The sequence below is a fragment of the Mirounga angustirostris genome, unplaced genomic scaffold (assembly GCF_029215605.1).
Source record: "Mirounga angustirostris isolate CCGP_5_RB_7025 unplaced genomic scaffold, mMirAng1.0.hap1 SCAF_6, whole genome shotgun sequence".
Lineage (NCBI taxonomy): Eukaryota > Metazoa > Chordata > Mammalia > Carnivora > Phocidae > Mirounga > Mirounga angustirostris.
The window spans coordinates 132773970-132791714 of NW_026991714.1; the positions used below are offsets into that span (position 1 = coordinate 132773970).

General features: G+C 41.5%; 1 protein-coding gene across 3 annotated transcripts in view; it reads right to left on the reverse strand.

Annotated features, from left to right (window-relative positions):
* Positions 1–17745, reverse strand: part of SORCS1 (sortilin related VPS10 domain containing receptor 1) — a 507270-nt gene that overhangs the window by 321318 nt on the left and 168207 nt on the right. The window lies entirely within an intron of this gene.

A 17745-nucleotide genomic window follows, 5' to 3' on the forward strand; every position in this document is an offset into this window, starting at 1 on the left:
CTCCGCAACTTTCTCCCTCTGTCCTGCAGTAAGAGTTACCTGCCCATCCAGGCATTCCTTACCCTGGTGGGCTGAAGGCTTTCAGGGAAGGCTAGCAGAGCTGTCAAATATGTACCCTGCAAGGGAGCCCCTGAGCAGATGGTCGGGAGAGAGTAAGGTCAGTGATGTAGGTCCCAGCCCTAATAGCTGTACCACACTGGGCAGGTTGCTTAGCTTCTCTGAACCTCAATGTCCCCATCTATTAAGAGGGCAAGCAGTAAGGCCATCATCCAGAAAGGCTTGCTGTGAGGAGTTAAAATAGGTAATAAAGGCTAATTATTCTTCAATCTGCATGGGGTCCTTAAATGTCAGTCCCTTCCCTTTCCTCTCCTTTGCAGGGCTGGCTTTATCCGTTTCTTCTGATTCTCCAGTTTCTGGGAAAGCCACTGGATGGAATCCAGGCTTCCACAAGAGCTCAGCAAGAACATTTTAACAGGAGCATATTTATGTTTTATGGGGTCCTGAAGCTTACAGAATTGGGGGAACCCTCCATAAGCAACAGCATATACACATACAAATTCAAACTTCAGAACAGGTCCCAGGACAGTGACACTTCGGCTCCTTTAGCTTAACGGCAAACCCTTCTTGGCTTTGAAACTGCTGCTATTCTCAAAGTCACTCAGAGGAACTCCAACGATTCTGTTCTTTCAGAATTCAACACTCATTGCACACTTACTAGGAACCAGGATTTCGCCTGATGCCTGGGGAGAACGTAAATACAGATGGGGCCTGTAGTCTGTGATCCAGTTAGGACAGGAGGAGCTCATCAAAGAAAACCTCAGTTGACAGACAGCTTATCCACCCCTCCTCAGTCCCACGGACACTCACGCCCATCATGGCAGCTTGAGAAGACTGCGTCTTCCGGCGTCTGAAGTGATGACCAGGGCCCCCCGTTACCTGGAGCACGTGAGCTTCAGGACACAGGGGAAGAGTCCACAGAGCAGTGTGTTCCTACCCAGTGAGTCCTCACCCCTCATTCGCTCTCCTTACATAAGGACAAGAACTTAATAGGTTTGCTCTGTTTTCTGTTGAGGTTTCCATTTCTCTCCTGATTCACATAACTGAGACCATTTGGCCCAGCCCTGCTGTTTCCAACTCAGCAGAAAAATGTTGACATCGATTTCCAGGATTTTCCCTGAAGGCCAAGGGATCGGTTCTAGTCACAGTGAGCACAGAACATTCTAAACTTGAATTCCAAGGCAGCAAGCTGCCAAGGAGTACAGAACCTTTCCAAGTTCCACTCTGCCAGCACAGGGCTTGATTTACTGAAGGCACGAGCATCAATGAGCAGATTCCCAACACTTCTTTCACAGCAAGCAAACTAGAACTCCACAACCTTAGGTCTGTCCCAAGTTCAAGGGAATGAAGAACTATGGTAACCCAAAGACAGGCAGAGATCTGAGGAGCTGTGATCTAAGGCCACCCCTCTCCTGAACCACCGGGCAGGCTTCCTTCAAGGACCTGCTCAAAGCTTGCTTCTTGAGCAAAATGTGAGCATGTGTGAGGTACTGGGCACCCTATAGGTACATCAGATGGTCCACCTGCGGTGGGGGCATATGCTTAACAGTTCTGCGTGCCAATTAAGTCACTCTAAGTACTAAATTTCAATCACCGCCATCCCAGGAACGCTGATCAGCGGCAGCAGGGTGGCTGTTTGTTGGAAGACACAGAGTGACGTTACCACTCCACCTCGGTATGATTTTGCCAAATAGGCCTATAAATCCCCCACCAAGAATATGGGGGTGTGGGCATAAAGCATTTCTGGGTAGTTGCTCTCTTGATTCAATACAACAGTACACTCAGTAATGAAGTTCAGCTGGGCACAGGCTGCATCTCCCATCCATCTGATGAGGGAATTCAGAGGAGCCCCAGAGAAGGAACATTTTAACCCAGCAGGCAATGGTGTGGAGCCCCTCACGCACACACACACACACACACACACACAGAGAGAAACAGTTTAAGCAATTCTCAGGCAGGTGGGCAGGGAGGTAAAAATCCACTCCCTGCCTCTTCTTGAGGGGCCAGTAAAACGAAATGTCACTGATACACTCAGGCAGTTTATCAATACCACACCCGGAGAGGCATCCTTTCTGGCATTCCAAAGTATATCTGCTTGAATCAATCTAATCTTTCTGTTTTCAGAACGAGAGCAAGAAAGAAGGGCGAACTGCTAACCTTTAGTTATGTCTCCAGTCGATTCCTTGCAATCTCTCTCCCTAGCTTTTTTCCCCTTCTCTGTCTGTATGCATTATTTACCCCCATACTCCTGGATAGTGATGCCTCATTGTATTAGATCTGGTTTGTTGTTTCTTCGCTTTTCTGTCCTGGTTAATTAGCAATACTATTAATAGAATTGGTACCTGTTAAAGGGCCCACCACCCAACCCAATGAGGAAAAGGGGAGAATGCAACCGCCCGCCTATTCTGGTCCCATTGTCTACTATTTTTGTGCATTTTTCCCAAACTTAAAAAAAAAAAAACAGTGAAACTTTTTCATCAAGTGAAATGTTATATGTACTTAAAAATACATAAACAGTAATTTATTTTTATTCATTCGGTAAACAATTTCCATGTATAGATTTAATTCTATGAGCCCAACTGCATAGAATTATAAATCCAATCAATGAGAGCAAGGCTGTTTTGATACACACACGCAAAATGGAATACTCATCAGCATCTCATTTCTTTCTATATCTCATTTCCATTGTATAGTACCAAAATATCCCTGATTCAAAAGAGCAAGTGATGACCATAGGGTAATAGCTTTTTTAGGTTCCTTTTTAAATTTTAGGATACTTTCTTTAAATAGCTATAATCCAACTATCAATGGCTTAACAACCTCCACCTACTCTGGGCCAGGACCTCAGTCAGCACCCAGTTATCTGTGGGTCTTGGCACAAGGGCATGGCTCAGGATTCCCCACCCGGTCTGTCACCATGAGCCATCTGTACTCTTGTTTTGCTGTGGCTCCTTCCTGCCATATCCATTGTTTACAAAGCTACTGGGGGAACGTCACTTGGTCCGTCTGTATGTTGAAGCCAACCCATCAAGCTGTTCTTTTCTTTTTTTTTTTTTTTTAAGATTTTATTTATTTATTTGACAGAGAGAGACACAGCGAGAGAGGGAACACAAGCAGGGGGAGTGGGAGAGGGAGAAGCAGGCTCCCCGCAGAGCAGGGAGCCCGATGCGGGACTCGATCCCAGGACCCTGGGACCATGACCTGAGCCGAAGGCAATCGCTTAACCAACTGAGCCACCCAGGCGCCCTCAAGCTGTTATTTTCACACCATCCATCCCTTAGAAGGTGAGAGAGTGCCAGAAACAGTGCCGGGATCTGTGCAGGGATGAGTGAGGTTCCTTAAGGAAGTGATCACCGGCTTCCTCCTTAGGACTGAGCTAAACTGACACTATCTGGGCTCACCAAACTACTACCCCTTTTCCCAGAGTTTTCCAAAGCTCCTACAGAATAATTCCACCAACTCACCCACCCCAGCCTCTGACCTACCCCTCTGTACGTAGCTGCTAAGAAACCATCACGTTAAAAAAATATATGTGGTATATATACACGTGCACATAAACACAATGTATATGTATCTATGTGGGATGTTGTTCCGCCATTAAAAAAAAATCTTGCCATTTGTATCAATATGGGTGAAACTGGAGGGCATTTTGCCAGGTGAAATAAGCCAGATAGAGAAAAATAAATACTGTACAGTATCACTTACATGCAGAATATAAAACAAACATACAAAAACTGATTTCAAACGGACAGAATATAATGGTGGTTGTTAGGGACTGGGAGGGGAAAGAGAAATGGGGAGATCCATGTGAAAGGATCTGAAGTACAAGGATTCTATGCAGTTGGGCTCAGTTATAAGAAGTTCTGAGGCCTTAATGTACATCAGGGTGACTATAATTAATAATACAATATTGTCTCATTGAGGTTTTGATTTGGATTTCCCTGATGCTGAGTGATGCTGAGCACTTTTTCATGTGTCTGTTGGCCATTTGGATGTCTTCTTTGGAAAAATGTCTGTTCATGTCTTCTGCCCATTTCTTGATTGGATCATTTGTTCTTTGGGTGTTGAGTTTAATAAGTTTTTTATCGATTTTGGATACTAGCCCTTTATCTGATATGTCATTTGCAGGTATCTTCTCGCATTTTGATCTCACTGATATGAGGAATTCTTAATCTCAGGAAACAAACTGAGGGTTGCTGGAGTGGTGGGGAGTGGGAGGGATGGGGTGGCTGGGTGACAGACATTGGGGAGGGTATGTGCTATGGTGAGTGCTTTGAATTGTGTAAGACTGTTGAATCACAGACCTGTATCTCTGAAACAAATAATACATTATATGTTAAAAAAAAAAAAAAGAAGAAGATAGCAGGAAGGGAAAAATGAAGGGGGGGGTGCCGGAGGAGGAGACGAACCATGAGAGACTATAGACTCTAAGAAACAAACTGAGGGTTCTGGGGGGGGATGGGTTAGCCTGGTGATGGGTATTAAAGAGGGCACGTACTGAATGGAACACTGGGTGTTATATGCAAACAATGAATCATGGAACACTACATCAAAAACTAATGATGTAATGTATGGTGATTAACATAATGTAATAAAAATACAAAACAAAACAAAATATATCATAAAAGCAAAAAAAAAATACAATATTGTCCATTTGAAAGTTACTGAGAGTAGATCTTAAGCATTCTCACCAAAAAAACCCAAAAAACAAAAAACAAACACAAAACAAAAATTGAGAGAGAGAGAGAGAGAGAGAAAGTTAACTATGTAAGGTGATGGAAGCGTTAATTATCTCGATCTTAGCAATAATTACACGATGCATATGTTTATCAAAGCACCACACTGAATACTTCAAATATATACAATTATATTTGTCAATTATGTCTCAAAGTTGGGGGGTGAGAAGCAACCATCACAATGGACCCTAGGGAAGGAAAATGTCAATCCACCTCCCCGCTCATCTAACCCCAACTTCCGTCTTCACTGGGTTACAAAACAAAAGCATTCACAGAGATAAACAGAGACACTACTATGCCAATGGCTATTAACAGTGTTCTCTTATGAAACAGCAATAGGCGGCCAAAACTATTCTGTTGTAGCAAAACATCAGGATAAGCCTTATTTCCAGGTATGCATTTGGCTCTCGTATGACAGCAACCTAAGTTTACATGTGGGCAGTCTCCATCATGCCCAGAATTTGGACATACGACACCTTCGAATGTGACAGCATGTTTTGTTTAATCAATGTAAAAATATAATTTAGAAATGAAACCCCAAACATTTAAGGAACTCCTAAAACACCCTCCTGGTAATCTGGTTCGACACAATATATTTTTGAAAACACCCATATGAATAACTAGACCAACGTTTATTCCACACTTCCCAAGTAGAAGGATAGGAATTCTCCATTTCTTTTCCTAAGGAAGGAACATAGTGTGCTGACCCTTTCCTTTGCTAACTTACAGCAATATATCCCAGAGGAAGGGGGAATGGAAGGTTGGGGATGTGCATCAATATATCTCCCACATTCCCCCCACTCCCTGAGGAGGATGCACATATTCCCCCTATGAGTGTTCTCTCCTAATTCTTTAGCTTAGGAGTAGCAACCTGGTGGAGGGCTACTGAGAATCTTTCTTGAAGGAGGAGCTTGCTTAGCAAGCTTACTATTCTTCTTAAATGAATAATTTAGGTTAGGGTAGCTGTAGGAGAACTTACAGACATTTAGGGAGATTTGACTTCTACCAGAATCCTTGGCCTGGCCACTGCACTTCACCTCATCTCATCTTCTCTGGGAAATCTCAGAAAAGCAAGACGTCTCCTCATTTTCCAATTAATAATGATTTGCCTCCTTTTTTTTTCTTTGTGTCCAACTGCAGAAGCAGATTCTAATCCCGAGGCAAACAGAAGTGCGGCCCTGGTTCCTTGACAGTGAGCAATCTGGGCTAGAAGATCCTAAAGTCTCTTTTATTCCTGAAGATCTATAGTTCCAAATCCTGAATAATGTAGATGGCAACACAGATGCTAGTCTATAAAACAAGGCATTTTCTTTTGTATTTCTCTCAGTGATTAGTGATTCAGGGCTGGCCTGGGCAGGTGTTTTTGTCATTGTAACACATGGGGAGACTCCACAGAACTTATCCATGCTAACAGTCCTAATTCCACCTACCTGGGGTGGGCCACAGTCTAGCGTGGGTGGGCAAAGGCAAAGCCACACTGAAGATGCCAGTAGATTGGCTCAGGGGTTAAAGCTGGCTACCTCCATCCTTCCCCCACCAACTTCCAGCATGCCCTGATGTTTCCTCAATTCCCTGTCTCCAATGGCCTCCTCTCTGCTTGCCAGAGACCAGCTTGTTGGATATTTTAAAAAACGTGGATAGAAGTGATATGGGGACAAAAAATTATAAGGCCTGAAGAGATTTAGAACAATCTTTCAGGGGACTGAAGAACAGGATACAATATAAGAGGGGTGTTCAATAGCCAGAATTTTTTGTTTTTGTTTTTGTTTTGGGTTGTTTTCTTCGCACTCCAGTTTTAGGGGAAAAGAAGCAAACTTACAACAGTGGTTTTCCTAAAAATATGCACACTCCAGATTGTGTCTTTGGATGAGAGAGCCAAAGACAAAATTATTCAACTTTCTAACTTAAACAAAGTTCTCATTCCTTTGAGTAGCCATGAATTATTTAAGAATCTGATCCAATAAAATCTAGGAGCATAAAACAATGACTATAACTTTAATGATATCACTGATCTCCTGAATCCTAGGGGGGTCATAAATCCAAGAATAAGAACCTTCTGTAATTCCCAGAAAATGAGAGCCTTCTTCAGAAGAAAGAACATTCAGCTCTAAAATTCTACACATTTAATTCAATAAACATTTATCAAGCCTTCTTAAGAGGCAGGGATAAAAAACAAAACAAAACAAAACAAACAAACAAAAAAACTACGTGCTGTGAGGACACAAAGACAGAATGAGACTTGGTACCGGGCCCTGGAAGCTCACAGTCAAGTGGGGAGGCAGAGCTGTGCAGATGGTTACACTAAGGAAGACAAAGGTTTGCAACAGGAGAACAGTGTTTAAACCCCCTAGCGAGCATGAAAGGAAAATATAATTAGGTATAGACTCTTACAAAAGAAGACAGTCAAGACAAATCCCAGAAGATGTGCGTGATTCTGATGGTGACGAGAAGCTACAGAGTTGGTATTCTAAGGGAAGGTGGCATGAGGATAGCAGTCCAGAGGTGTGAAAGCTCACAGAGCAGTCAGAAGAGAGCAAGTCCCTGGGACACAGAGTATCAGAATAGAGAGATACATTAGGCTCTACTGTGGATGCCTTAAATACAGGACGGCAGTATGCTCTGCCAAAACATACAAATAAACAAGCAAACAAATAAAGGCTTTGGAATCAGAAGACCAGATTTTGAGTCTTGCTTTAGCCACCGTAGCTGTTAGAATGTCTTTGGCAGCAAGAAACAGAACACTAAAAATCACTCAAATAATGAGGCATATATTGTCTCAGATAAAAAAAAAAAGGTCCATAGTTTATGCAGTTCCAGGACTAATACAGCTAACAATGCCATCAGGCATCCCCACGATGTACACAGTTCCTCTCTGAAAGTGTTAACACTTAGCGTGTGTGCCCTCCTGTTTGCAAGGTGGTCCTAACACTTCTTTGTAGCACGTGCAGACGCAGCTACACTCAGCAAAGAAAAGAAGGACCTTTACTGTACATCTGCTTTTTTGTTTTTAAATTAGAAAGGACACTTCCCTAAAAGCCCTTCCAGCAAAATCTCTATAGTCTCAATGAACACTATTCAGCCACATGCCCACATCATGGCTTCAATGAAAGTTGGGAAAATGAGGAAGACAGGGGTCTGGAGATGGACTTGGTGTTTCCTGTGGTAAGAGATGGGCTCTGCCAGTAAAGAAACAGTGGGTAGTGGCTGCCGAGTAACAACGAGTAATGCCTGCCACTGAGAGACCTCAAATAAGTCACTCAAATACTGAAAAAGACATTAAAAACAAACATTAAAAAAAAGGAGATAATGTTATCTCTCTCCTTAATCTCTTAGAAATGGGAGAAGGGAGAAGCAAACAACACGAAGTGGAAAAATTCTGTGAAAATGTTCAAGTACTCTGCAAATGTAAGTAGTTGCTATTATTAATAACATGTCGAATTTATCGGAGCCCTAGTCTGTGTGCCAAACAAATTTCATTATTAAGGGTATTTCAAGTACTTCTCTCGCTCTCTCTTTTCTGATGAGGAAATTGAGGCACACAGAGGCTAGGTAATTTATTCAGCTGGTAAGTGGTGGACAAGTTTAAATCACATTATATATAGACTCTTACTGCGCTTCATGATCTCTATGGTATGTTGTCCTGAGTATTTCTGTTATGAAAGGTTAGTGAAGGATCCTCACTTTTTGTGCAATTCAAAAGTATTGTAGACCTGTTATCCATGAGACATGGTACCGGCCACAGACTCCTCCTTCCCTCTGCCTTCTTCCAGACATCCCTGGAATATGTTTTCCTTATATGAGATAAATGAGTTTTAATTCTTTATTGACCTTAGGTAAGTGGCATTTTCATTTGTCATTTTCAATTTGTTTTAAAAAACCTTTGAACCTTGGTGAAATCCAGTGTTAGGGGATGATTCTTCCACTTCAATCACAGAAGTTGGCGGCTTCCAGATCAGGGGTTCCAGATAATGAATGCATGCACATGGAACTGCAGATTTCAACAGAACAGCTTATAGTATCTTCATTTTCAGAAGATTTAAGTGAATGTGTAATTGCACTCCATTTGAGTCATCAAAGGGATGAGAATTCAGTAATAGCTAAATCGGATTAAGAGCCCTCAGAGGGGAGTTGAAAGGTTGGTATAAGGGTTCACACAACCATCACACACGGGCATCTGAAGTCATCAGAGGTAATTCAGCACACACAAACACAATTTGAAAAGAAAAAAACAGTAGAAAGGGTGGGATGAATTTGGGGTATGGGGCCAGCCAGAAAGCAATCAGATTTTTGCCTCTGGGGAGTCCTTAATTCCAAATGGCCTTCATATTTTCTAAGAACCCACACATAATTTAATAAAATGTTTCTTTAGGTAATATCCTCTGAATGACACTGAGATGGTGTGAGTGAGTTACATGGCTAGTGGACCTCCCTGAGGAACTTAAAAGACCAGACAGCCAACTGTGTAGCAGACAGACACAGTGGTATATAGGTAACTGACTCAACATGAGGCACAGAGCAAACCGTAGAATATGGGACTGCCCTTTTGGAGAGTAGAACGTTTTTAAGTTAAAATCTGCCATATCCTCCTCTGACTCTGTTCCCCTCTAGAGGTCATTTGCAGCTAAGATATGAGGTCACGGATGGGACGTGAGCTGTGGACCACTGTCCTAAGGGTTTCCATGTGAGAAAAACTACAGCTCTCACTCAAGACAACTCACATCTCTCTCCCCTCTTCTGCTGAAAGTCGAAGTTCTTTCCTGGTAGTGACTAGCAAAGAAATGCATGTAATAAAAGGCTATTAACTCTCTTCCTAGAGCCAGGTCATTATATTTAGCAAACAAACCCAATGGACCTAAGTTGTTCTTTGATGCAAGTCTTGAAAATAGAACTTGTTTTTCTATTCTTCAAGGGAAGGGACACTATCAACTAAAAAAAAAAAAAAACATTTTCTCCAAAATCCATTAATCTCACAATATGCAGCACTTCAGTCCTCCATAATCTTCTTTCTTCTCCTCCTCCTCTTCTTTTTGAATAAAAAAAGAGGGTAATTCCCAAAGCATATATCCATATCTTGTGGATGTTAACCATTTCATATTCTCCTTTCTCTATTTAAATTACTCTGCTCTAAATTATACTCTATTTTAACCATCTGCATTACACCAGGAGAGCTAGAGAGGTGCTAAATTATCTTTTTTTTCCTAGAAAAAAGCCTGATACCAGTATCAATGTAATTCCCAAAGAGTACCATGATAAAATGGTTGTACAAAATATAAGGAAAACACATACTCTAGGCAAGACCTCTTGACAAGAAGGAGAGAGTAAAATAGAAAAATTAGACCTGGAGAGACCTAAAGGCAAAGCTTCAAGACATCAAAGCAAATGAGGCTAGGGAGAAGGGGGAGAGAAGCAGGAAACTCAGTGAGTTGTTTGGAGAGACAAAGTCCAAGGAAACCACAAAGAATACCCAGTGCAAATCTACTATTCATGAAGAAACCAACCATATACCATGCTGTCCTCATTCCCCTCCATAAGAAGGGAACAGACCATCTTTCTCTGACTTAATCCCTATTTGAATTAGGTCACTGGGTACTTAGTTATAGAAACATAAATAAGGAGTTATAAAATAGTAAGAAAATATTTCTTGCATTATCTTCTCTCTGGAAACCTAGAAAACAAAGAGAGGAAACCCCTATGTCTATGTTAAAGGGGGACAACCTGAGGTTGTAAGGAGAAAGAGGTTGTAAGGAGAGGGAAAAGGGATATGAAGAATGGAGAAGTTCCCTTTCAACTTCCCCCATACACTGATCTGAGGGATACAAGCCTCCAAGTTCTCAAATCACTCTCTGTCTGAATTATAGACATAATCTAAATATTAAACTCTCCCGACATGAGAAGCCACACATAAAATGAACAAACCATTAAGCAGCAAACTGTCTGTTAATGATGAGGGGCCCTTCTGTTCTTATGCTTCCTTATATTAAGCTTCAATACAAAGAAATGAACCAAGTCATTCCTTTTTCTACTTTGGCATCTTCGTTTTTATGCTGTTATTCATGGATCTGAAGAGGTTAACTCAATTTTTAAAAATACTATTTTTTCAAGGTTAACACAACACACTAACAGGAAGCTAATAAATAAAGATATGCATCTTATGGTGATTCAAGTGTCAGAAGATGAACTTCAATAAAAATGGAATTTAAAAAAATGAGAATACAGGCTTTAATTTTTTTTTTATTTTCTCTTCTCATTTACCATACAGTGAAACTAACAAAAACAATAAGAATAAAAAATCAGAGACAGTAAGGGCACCTGGGTGGCTCAGTCCATTAAGATGGCTCAGGTCATGATCCCAGGGTCCTGGGATCGAGCCCCATGTCGGGCTCCCTGCTTGGCGGGGAATCTGCTTCTCTCCTCTGCCTGCCACTCTGCCTACTTGTGCTCTCTCTCTATTTCTCTCTCTGTCAAATAAATAAAGTCTTTAAAAAAAAATCAGTGACAGTTAATATGGTAAGTTCAAATATTTTCCTTTACCTTGGGAAAATCTTAAGGTGAACCAGGGAGAAAGAGAAACATCTTACTCTCTTTAAAAAAAATAAATAAATAAGCAATAACAACAGACCTCTATTAACAGATCTTTTGTTCGCCTTGTCTGAGTGCTAAGGCGTGATGGGACACAATTTGCCCAAGAGGAAATTCAAAGCTTAAAAAAGCTGTCTTGAAAGTGAAATTTAAATAACATCTTGAAATCCCAAGTAAAATCTATTAATAAATAATAAAGGCTTCTGTTGGAGGAAAGAATCCTCTAGAAGTTAAATGATTCTTACGCATTTCTTGTCATTTAATCACAGAACCCAAATGCTTCTACAGGACTCTAGTTCTAATCCTCTACAACGGCATCTAGATGACTGGTGGGTGGTTATAAAAATATTTAGCACTTTGTCACTCTTTTACAGGAAACTTAAGACAAAATTGGAAAGGACTGCAAAGATCATGTAACTCTAACCATCTCGTCTGACAAATGGTGGAGGTTATACTTTTAGAAGAATCTGTTCTTGAATAAGGCACTTCTGAGAGTAAGGAATAATCTGAACATACCATATGCTGACTCGGAGCAGGAAGCAGGGGTTCCTATGTACAGAAGGAAGGACTGGAGGGGGCCAGTTCTGACATGGGGGAGAGATCAAGGAGTCAAGTGAGGACTGCAACCAGGAGCATCAGGCCTAGACACCGGTTTTGTGAGGACGAGAGTCACACAATTTGAGGGCCTTTCTTCAAGAAAGAGAACACAAAATAATGAATAAAATGAGGTTTAACAATGAACATTTATGAGAATGACAAATTAGCTCAAAACAAATTACCAGTGCCTTAAAAATTCACATACTTCTCTTCTGAGATACCTTTAGGCAGTTTGGCAAAAATAGGAAAATAGAAATGTTTCCTGATTGCAACCTAGCTTTCCCCCTGTACCTGAAACAATCTACAATTCCCCCCAAATGCCCAGTATACACAGGAGTTTATGCCTGTGAAGGCTCTGAATTTTAAGCTTCATTGGCTTCACCATAAAGTCCCCTTTGAATGGGATCCCACATTAGACGCTCCTTAAGAATGGACCTATCCATTTCTGCCATCCCGGGCTGTGAATCCAGAGAGACGGACTTACGCCTGAGCTCTGGGATACCGAGGAAGCCAATGCACTCTTGGGCTTCAGTCTCCTCCATGGTTACACTACACATTTGTAAGATCTCCTCCCATTACAATACCATCCAATGTCAAATACCCCAATCTACTCTAATTTTCAGTGTTCCCAGGCTTAATAAATGCTACTGTCATTGCTCAAGCTAGAGCTCTGAGTGAGTCTTCCTTGACTCTACCCGGCCCCCCCTTTTCTCCCCAAACCTAATCAGTCACTGAGCCCTACAAATCTCTCTCATTAACCTCACCTCAACTGTTCTGGCCTGCTGCACTGCCTTTGTCAATGCCACCAGCCTTCTGTCTTGCTTCCCTCCAGCCGCCCTCTGTAGTGTTACCACGATAACTTTTTTTTAAATAACAAAATTGTTTTTTTCCCCCTCTTCAAAACATCCGTGTGTCCTCCCGTTGATCTTAAAGTCTAAATTTCATAATCTGACCTACAAGGCCAAGTATGACCTGGCCCCTACATGCACATTCAAATCACTCCTTCCAATACTTCTTTACTCTCACAACTGCATGTGAACCCAGACATAATGTTCTCTTGCTGACCTAAAGAACTTCAGTATTTGTTAATGGTCTGACTAACTGACCGTAGTTATATTGGTGATGGACTTTTGTAGGCATAAACATCACATTCCAATTACATGAGCAATTATTGTAGCAAGCATCTAGAATAGAGTGGGATCAAAAAATCTGAGTAATTGTAACACAAGGGCATTGCTATTTCATGAAATTCTAATCTTAGGAATGATATTCCAAACACTTTGGATTTCCTCTTGGAAGTATGGGCTGTTTAAGGAATTAAATGCTAGATGATTCAATGCTGAGTATCTCTTTTGGTAGGGCTGGTAGTTGTAAAACGTGCCTATGAACCAATCCAAAGGTTTACTGATTTTCTATCCTTTCATTCAAAAGTGTTAGCTTTCATGCGCAAATCCACAAGAGACCCAAAAGTTGACCAGGAACTGCAGAGAACTGCTTCCCATTCTGGGAGTTTCTTCTATCCAGCCCTGGATCAGTACAAGTATATCAGGGTGTATATTTGGAATTAAAGTCTGAATTCTAGGTCTTTCAACTATTTCCTATAGGGCATTCAAAACTGGACAGCCCTGGGTCAGTACAAGTATATCAGGGTGCATATTTGGAATCAAAGTCTGATCATTTTCAGATGACAGAGGAGAGTTTAAGGAATTTGTCCAATATCAGCTAGCATATAAGTGGGATGTTGGTATTGAATCCAAATAAACTTAGACCGGAGCTCAGTTGCTTAACCACCATGATACACAGTCTCTTTGGAGAGGGAAAGACAGAGATTTAAAGAGTTTCAAAGAGTATACTTCTTGCTTTCTCAATCAGCCTGATGCCAAGCTCTAGCTAGCTAGCTATCAATCTATCCATCATGCATTCGGTTGTTTTTCTAGGCACTGACCACAACCCATATTTGTTTTTCTAAGTGCTACTGAGGATGCAAAAAGAGAAAACAGATACCTGCCCTCATTGTATATTGTAGCTGGGAAGGGACTCACAGAGCTGAATGCTTTAGAAAGGAAGTACTGTGGGAATAAAGAGAAAGGAGCAATCCCTAGCTGGATATAAATGGGATCTTTTCAAGTTCTTACAACAAGCAGGTGCTTTACACACAGTATGTCATTTAATTCATTTCATAATGCTGGGTGGTAGTATTTGCGATTCTCACACAGGAAACTGGGATGGCCTGGGGCTTGGGTCACACATATGTAAGCTTAGATCTTCTTGGCTTCTGATCTGGAGCAGGCGCTTGAAGGACAGGCTGAGTTAGCATTTCCACCATCCTGAGGAGGGGTCAGCTTTGTGGCTTTCCTGCTGAGACCTCTGTGGACTCCACAGGCCAGAGAGTCACACCTCTCCTCATTCACCAGCAGGTATAAAACATGGAGGGGTTGTGTGCAGAAAAGAGGAGAGAAACTTCCCAAGAGTCTACAACAAGACCATTTATCTGCCCCTCTGCTAATGAAAAAAGCTGAAAGTCACTCAAATGTCCCCAAACACAGGAAACAAGGCTTCAGTAAAGAAAGATAAGACTAGAATGGTATCTCGGTCCCATGTGGGAAATCAGTTGCAAAAATGGGTAAGTATGTCACTGCTGCTTCTCTCTTTTTAATCCTTTAATCCTAAATCAAGACACTAGTGAAATTTAGAAACCCCATAACCTGTCTGCCCTAGGAAATGCAAATCTCCCAGGAAAGACCCCACATGCTGACCCACTGTGAATGGCTCTCTGCAGAGAGAAGGTCATGTGTTGATCACAAAGCTGACCATGAGTGTGAGGGGCTCTCCGGGCCCGTCGGGAGGGGGGCTTCAGGAAGTGATTCAGAGAGACTGGAGAAAGGAGAAGCGCCTGCTGCAGGAGGCTAGAAGGCAAAAAAGAAAAAAAAGAAAAAAGAATCTATTTTCTTGAGAATAGATCCTCTTTAGATTTCCTCCTGTTTTTTTTTTTTTTTCTTTAAACTGTCCAAGATTAATGTGGCAAAAATAAAATGCCCCACAGGCTGCTTATTTTGATGCTTACTACAGCACATAAAAGTGAAGAATTAGCATGGAATGAATAATTTATTTAGTGCTTTACTGTTGTTTTAAACAAATCACTTCCATGGAAGCAATGTGTATTCAAGCAATAAATCACTGTTTAGCACTCTGTCGTGAGGAAAAGATACCACTTGGCAGAATTATTGAATGGCAGTGCCTGGCAGGGAGGCAGTCACAATAAAGATAAAGGTGATGTCCTTGCACTTGGGGATTTCGAAGGAGGCTGGGTCTGAATGAGATTCAGGAATGAGACCCTTCCCTTTAGTCACAAGGTTTAAATGAGCACCTACGTCTGCTTATGCATCTGATATTATGACTAGCAGGGCATAACTTATTATTACCTCAGGGCTATACATATAATTATATGTATGACATTATACATACCATGTCACAAGTATTAAGATAGTGGTGCATACAAAATGCTATGAGGATTTGCCTAGTAGGGGGATGGGAGCCTGAAACAAGATTTCACGAGGGGGTAATATTGTATCCAAAGCTTGATCTAGCTAAGGGGGCTAAAAAAGTGAAAATCATACATTACAAGAGTTGTGTGGGGCCAGAGGAATACAAGCATGAAATGCACATGATATCTGGGTGGAGAGGGTGTGTTTTGAAGTGGTACAACTCGGTGAGGGTGGAGAAGGAAATGAGAGAAGGCAGGTAGGAGAAGAGGCTTGAAGGGGGATCAGCAGGGATGCAGGGGGATCAGCAGGGATGCAGGGCGATCTTCATGGACCCTGTGCAGACACTGTGCCTCTTAGATACTTTCGCTTGAGAAACCACAACCCCAAACCAGTGTCAGTCTGCAAGGCAAGGCTATGAATGCTGTTCTTTACCGGTCTTACTAATTAATTACCTCATCTATCTACATTTCGAGCCACAGCAAGGGAAACTGGTTCAGGCCAAAAGAATGACCCTGGTTCTCTCCTTACAGTCAAATCAGAAAGTGGAATGTTCTATTGTCCCAGCTTTATGAAGTTCTCAGAATGAAATAATAATCCTAGTTTTTGTTGGGGAGAGAAAGCAGTTCCCAAGGAGCTAAACCAGCTCAGATTACAAATTTTAAAATGTCTTTTTTTTTTTTTAAACCAATGTCACAAACATAACCTGAGGTTGGACACTTAAAGCTGAGATCCCTGCAGCCTTCCATTACTTCTGGCAACGTGTGACAATTAGTACAGGCTGGTAATTCCTGTCACTTACAGTGCAGAAGGCTGACGGCTTGATGTTTACACATCTGGAGGAAGAGCAAAGAGCAAAACCCTTCCATTCTATCAACTGCATCAAAGGTTTCCGCGGCAAAAACCTTCATCTCATTTCCCTCTGGCTTCAATAGTAATAATTAATAGCATGTCACCCTCAAGGAGTTTAGAAAACTTCTACTCCCCAGCCCTACTTTAAGTGGTTTAAGAAAGAATAAATTCTCAGCCTCTTTTATAAGATAATCTCAACTTTGCCAAAAATTTGCTGAAAGCTGAAAACAACACTTCTGGCCACTGGAGTGAAGGTGACAAGGCACTGAGAAATGTCACGAATTTGATGCTTCTCGTCACCTTAATGATATTTGCTTTTTTTTTTTTTAACTATCTCAGTGTCAGCATTTTATCAAGCTCAGACAAAACTCAAAATGTTGTTGGCTACTAGCCAACCAGAAATGCTTCCCCCTCAGGGAGAAACTAATCAATGAACAACTCTCTACTGAATGTTCACTATGTTAACAGCAGAACCGGTAGACCTTATGGGAGACAAAAGGATAGAAAATGTAATTTCTGCCGCCTAGGTATTTATGATCTAGGCAGAATCTGATTATCACTCTGTTGTTCAGAAACACTCAAGTTTCCCTTGCCTCAGGAGGACTAAATTAATTCCCTCTTCTTCCGTAGAACATCGAAGGTCCATTCCATACAGCACTGATCCTCTATTTTTTATTGGTTGCTGCTTCTCCTTGCAATCCTGCCTTCACGACCGCCCTGCTATTCTTTGAACCATCAAGAATTTTCAGGCTTCTAGGGCTTTCTTGATTTCCGATACCCAGTTCAAACACCATGTCCTCCATGAAGCCATCCCAGCCTCTCCGGGCAGAGTGTGCAGCTCCATCTTGCCTCTTTAGTGTAGTGTATTTCAACTATGGCCCGAGCACACCGCTTTCATTACTTGTTTACCTGTCTCTTCCATTAGGTTATCATCTTGTTGTTGAATTTTTTAATACAATTTCTTGTGCTTGGGATGCCTGGGTGGCTCGGTCGGTTAAGCATCTGCCTTCAGCTCAGATCATGATCTCAGGGTCCTCGGATCGAGCCCTACCTTGGGCTTCCTGCTCAGTGCTTCTCCCTCTCCCTCTGCCTCTCCCTCCCTCCCTGCCCACTACTCAGCCCCCTCCCCGTTCCTGCCCTCTCTCAAATAAATAAAATCTTAAAAAATATAATTTTAATAACCAATATAATTTCTTGTGCTAAGGTGGAATACAACATAAAAAAACCCCAGTATATATGGTCAGTGAATAATTACACAATGTACAGACATGTATGCTTAAAAATGTGAGTCAATTTGGAAGGAATGAAATGGATTTATATGTTGCAAGGCTACTGCCATCCTTGATACACAGTAGATGCTCAATAAGAATTAGTTTGTTTAGAACCAAATGCCCATTGAATATCATAGTTTGAAGAATGATGGAGTATAAATTATACCGCTG